Genomic DNA, 5,830 nt, shown 5'->3' on the forward strand with positions numbered 1-5,830 from the left:
CCCTCCCTCCTTTATCCCTTCCTTTACTGCGCGGTTCGGGTGTCCACCGATATATGTGAGACAACGAGGGTACTGTTCTCATCAGTTCCTCTGTTGTCGCGTCGCAGTAAATTTCAGTAATCGTGTCATGTGCATATAAATTTATTTACTCCAGCGTGCCGAGGCAGCCGAGTGTCGATGGTGGCGAAATGCAAAACAAGCCCATGTGCTGCGCGAGAGGCAACGCACGTTAAACGGGTTCGATCATCTCATCGTCCTCATAACAACTGAATTCAGCACTGCTGGTTGTGTCGTCCTCCAGGTTGACAACAATGGCCGGTCCCTGGTCAACAACATCGTCGATGATGTGGTCCAGTTTTCTCATCACATCTTCCTCACTGATAATATGCTGCACGCAATTCTTCCATTTCTCAACAGCCACTTGCGTGATGCCTTGCCAAACCAGAGGCTCGACGTCTTGGAGCTTAAACGTCTTGTTTTGGCTGGCCACGAAACCCTTGACGTCGCTCCAGACAAGCTCTATCGGGTTCAGTTGGCAGTGGTACGGTGGCAGGCGCACAACGAGATGGCCAGCAGCTTTAGCAATGCAGTCGACACGGTATTGCTCCCCACCTGTGTTCACATTGCTGACAAGCTGCATGAGCTCGGCCTTCACCATGCCGCTGCTCCACGCGACACCTTTTCCGGACAGCCAAGCCTGTATGTCCTTTTTGAGGCTACTCATCCGCGGCACTTTATCCTGCTTCACAGAATGATATGGCGCGTTGTCCATCACTATAACGCTGCCGGGTGGTAGTAGTGGGACAAGTCTCCTGGAGAACCAGTTTTCGTAGTGTTCCCCGTTCATTTCCTCGTGGTAATCGCCCGAGTTTTTCTTCGCTCGGAATACTTCCGCTGCGCCTTCGACAAAACCTTGCTCACTACCGCAATGCGTCACAATAAGCCTGCCACCTTTGCCACTGGGGTTTTGTAGACCAGTCGACAGTCCGGATCGATGCGCTTGGTGTGCAGATTGGATGGTGCAGTCAGTCCACACTCGACTTCGCGTGTGGCCGGCGTTAACCCACGTTTCGTCGGTGAAGAAAACAGGCCTACCCTGGCGTCGCAGCTCCGCTATCTGGCGCAGGTACCGGCAGCGACACTGCACAATGTGCGTCGCTTCGATTAACATCGCATTCCGAGAGCGCTTCTTATATCGGAAGCCAAGTTTCTTCAACATCCTCTGCATTGTCGCTGCGGACACGGTCGGTAGCGTTTCGTCCTCTTCGAAATGCGCAACCACCTTCGCGATAGTTGGAATTTCCCCTCTCTGGAAAAAGGTGTGTACCACCCTTCGCAACACGCTCAGGTCAAAATCGTCCAGCTTCTTCGTCCGCTCGTGGCCTCTTCCGCCAGCACGCTTCTTCGGTGACAACACTCGGCCCGCGTTCAACGTCTCCGTTGTCCACTTGTAAAGCGTTCGCTCGCTCACCTGCGTGAGTTTTGCCGTCCTCTTGATGAGCGCATTTGTACTCCAACTGCCCCCGCACTCGACGCGAAGCGCTTCAAGAACATTTAAAGCCACCTGCTTCGCCTGCTTGGGGAAACAGCGCACTGTCGGTGTAGAGCACACAGGAGACACAACAGACTCGTCCGACGCCATGTTGGAAAGTGGCGACGCATCACTACCTCGCAGCAGGCCTCCGCAGAGCTGTGTCCGTACGGGCTTTGTCTGGTAATTTCACCAGTGATTGAAACACTCCCTACCATTTAAATATACCTGTCCAAATCATGTTTTTAGTTGCAATGCTTATTGTTTTGATTAATAGTCATACACTCCTCAAATATTCGAGGGACTATTTTCTGCGTTTCTGCAGCCCTGATTGGACGAGAGAGCTCTACCTTCCGTAGTGCTGCAAACATCTTGTGAGACGAAGTATAGTTCAGCCTCTAGTGTTTCTTTCCTTTTTTGCAGCCATTTTCAAGCAGTAGCAGGCGACGTGTTGCTTTCATAGTTTTTCTAGTGTCACTGGACTTGGCAGAAATCTTACGTATGACTGCTGGACTTTAGTTTTCTTTTCATTCCTCGTGAGCGCGCAGCGTGTTTGATAATGACTTCCGTGTTGCAACATTGTGCTTCCAAATCACTGAGAAGAGCGGGGCACTTATTGTGCCTCCAGAATCGATTCTTCATAACAGAGGCACATTTCAGTTGAATTACAGAAAAATTTTGCTGCATAAGGCCACCATCACATGCCTGTTTTTGGCGAAATGTTTTTACCATGCTTGCGATGTCTAGTGCGCACGCATCACTGGCATTCTCAATTCTGGCATAAGCTGGGACAGTCATGCTGCTCACTTCATGCTCAGGGACGCAGTGGCTCACTTTCACACCGGCTGGACAAGCAACAAGTTCAAGGCTTTTGTTCTTGAAAACCAGTGTTGCTGGCACCTTTGTATGCTGATATCATGGTAATAACATGCTTGGCCTAATATATTTTTTGTGTCTTTTTCAAAAGTTTGCTCACCGACCATGTCGCCGTTGATGAACTTCATTTCTGTGCTTTGAAGGCTATGCCTTCTGATCAAATAGGTTCAGAAATGGCAAATCACCCGACAAGCAATGCAGGTTCAACAAGAAAGATGTATTTATTGCAGCAATGCAAACAAAGTCTAAAACAAATGCTCGTGCCTGTGCAAGTGCAACAATACAGTTGCCTAAGCAAGGCAACGGCAACCAGTCCCGGAAGGCGTAAAGAAATTGGCACTGAAAGCCCGGGCAAACAGATACGAAGGATCCCAGCCAGCGCTCCCGCTGTGAATCGTCCTCTCTCCGCGAGTGGCTCCGTACCTTCCGTTATGTGTTCTCTTTAAAGCGAGGGTTACGCCCCTCTCGGTTGCTTCTGTGCATGTCCCGCATATGTGCCTTCTATGTATAGAGGGTGAACCACATTGATTGGAGTCCCGGTAGCCGCGGCTGGTGAGCCGGCGGAGCGGGCTGTTGATGTTGCTGGTCTGGTCGGTTGCTGAAATCGTTCTCTGATGCGCGAGGCAGATCTTCTTCATCAGCGCCGCTGGCGATGCCAGCGCCGCTACAGATGCTCCCCCCCTAGCACGGTGCGCGTTAAAGGGGGAAAAAAAAACGGTATGTACAAGTTTGTACGGGTGAATCAAGTCCAGGACACGGTTAGGTTCGTGAAGGCCGCCGGGTGGGTGAAACAAACTCAGGCAGTCGAGCCTGGCTGCTGCGCAAAGGGCGAGTGGAGCCAAAGGATGAGGATGATGACGTCAGGAACAGGCGGGAGAAGTCGAGGAAAAGGAGGCGAGCTAGGCGTGCCGCAGTCGGAAGGCGTACTGGTGGGGCCGCCAGTTGGGTTGAAGCAGGCCGTAAAATGACATTGCAGAAAATGCACCCGCGGCGGGAGTTACGGGCGATACGGGCTTTGCGCCGGCCCAGCGGGTGCAGACAAAGGGATGTCGTGCGGAGACCGCAGCCGTAGAAGAGGAGGGGATGCCTCGGCCGCTGGCGACGCTGAAACGACGGCAGACGATACCGGGCTGGAGGTCTGCTGCGTGGGACTCGGGCTGCCGTGTAGGTTGCGTGTTCGAATCACGTCCGGGTCCCCAGAATGTGGAGGGTGAACCACATTTTTAGGAGTCCCGGTAGCCGCGGCTGGTGAGCCGGCAGAGCGGGCTGTTGACGTTGCTGGCCTGGTCGATTGCTAAAATCGTTCTCTGATGCGCGAGGCAGATCTTCTTCATAAGCGCCACTGGCGATGCCAGCGCCGCTGCACATGCGCCGTTTGATAAGCGCGCACTGGCCGGGCGGCCTGCAGCTTCTATCTCTTAATTGCATGTCCATGAGAGCCAGAACTAAAGCGTTGCATGCTTGACTTGTGGCAATGGTGCTTTGGGCATTTGGTTGGCTGCTTTGGTTGACACTGGCATTTGCAGAAGGTTCAGTAGTACTAGCATGCCAAGACAAATGAAATGCCACAGGCTCAGAAGAACCGTGCACAGCAGTTGATACCTCGTGCTCTGCTTCCATCGTTAAATTTGTTGACAGCATTGGTGATATTTCAGGACCGATCATCCAACACTCCTTTTTTGCCCATTTCGTTGTTTCCTCGGAGCTGTCAGTATTTTGTCGGACTTTCAGTGGCTTCCTTTTTTTTTCCTTGCCAACAACATGTAGGAGGGGCATTCAGAAAAAAAAATGCACGGAGCCGCTTCAGGAAGCAGTACCGGTTTCTTTGGCTTGTCCAAGATTAGTACACTTCCAGGCTTAGCGCAATATTTGCTGTGCTGGATGACATTTGTGAAGTGCTTGTAGAAGTGGTCGATGGATGTCAGCTGCCGATCCTTTCTTGGAATTGCCCTGTTCTAACTTTCCAATAGCTGCTGGTCATTTGGGGACCTTGAAGGAGATGTGGCTTTCTTTGCAGGACTTATACCTGCTTTTGCAATTTGGAAAAAAGCACTTATGTCCCTTAGACAAGCGTTATGTTTAGTAAATGAAGGTGGCACTGAGGACAGGAGCGACGCAGGGTGCAAGCAAAGGTGCGGCATGCCTACACTGTGCCAAGCGATGCTGCTTTCGAAACCAACTCACAAGTGTGAATGCCCTAGGGTTTACTTGTTGGAGAGTATTGCTTTATCTTTTATTTATTTTTCATGGTTTCTCATTTTTCATCAGTTCGCGACAGTGCTAAAAGATTTGGGGGTACTCCTCTGTAGGGAGAGAAGGGCACTTTCCCAATTGCCAGCTGTCACTATGCACAAGTAGAGTTTTCTTCCTCACCGTTTCCAAGACAGTTTGAGTGTGGGAGCAATGCATTGTGTTAGGTTATTTGGACCTGAAGATTGACATAGAACAGCCTGGGAAGGCATTGTTCTTGAGAAGCGCGGTAATGGAAGCATGGAAGTTCACTTTTTGTGTTGGATGCACATGGTGAGCGCAGGCGTCTGGTGAAAGGATGTGATGACAACAAACGTGACTGTGTACAGGCTGAAGAAGACGACTTTTGCTTTTCTCTTCCCCCCAACATTCCTTCTAAAAGTGTCATTAACACCTGAGCCTAGCCACGGCAGCCTGAGCATGTGTCATGAACATGGAGGAAATGGTCATGAAGCATGCGAGCATGTCGTCGTTATCAGGTGCGGCTGACTCTTCACTTTGTACTGTGAGCGAAGCTTACTCAGCCATCTGAGTTAAGGGAAATACAATGTTTAAATAGTATTCGGGGACAACTCTGTGTGCCACTGCGGGACCAGCTTCAAGCGCGAGCTCCCGCAGGCCTTTTGTTGTTGTTGTTGCCTTGGTCACATGGCACATAACCACGACGGGGGATTGGCCAGGGTGCAGTGGGGATACCCCATAAAATAGGAAAAACTGGAGTGAAGCTAAAAATTGTACCTTGGATGAAATTTCAGAGTAATTTAAAAGATAAAGAAGAAACAAAATATCGGGAGAGAATATTTGAAAGTTAAATAATGAAGGATATGAAAATACCCAAATGCTTTTTTGAATGTGGAAATTTTTTGGAAACATTCAGCAAGGGAATCTGCCGGTAGCTGTTATATAATTGTGGAAGTATTCATAAACTTGATGCAGTGCGAAACCCCTGGCGCTCGCGCCGGAAGAGAGGAGGAGAGGAACCGACAAGGTGAGACCCAATTTTGTAATGGGAATTTCTAGATGTGTTCTCCTCTGATGTGCAAACCTCCGGCAAGAGAGTAAGAAGTGCTCCAATGTCTCTACTTCGCCATCAGCAGCACAGAACTTGGTGGGACTGAACCCGCATCTACATAAGTACAGATTTAAACGGGGAATCCTGCACCACATGAGTGT

The sequence above is a fragment of the Amblyomma americanum genome, chromosome 2, assembly GCF_052857255.1.
Source record: "Amblyomma americanum isolate KBUSLIRL-KWMA chromosome 2, ASM5285725v1, whole genome shotgun sequence".
NCBI lineage: Eukaryota > Metazoa > Arthropoda > Arachnida > Ixodida > Ixodidae > Amblyomma > Amblyomma americanum.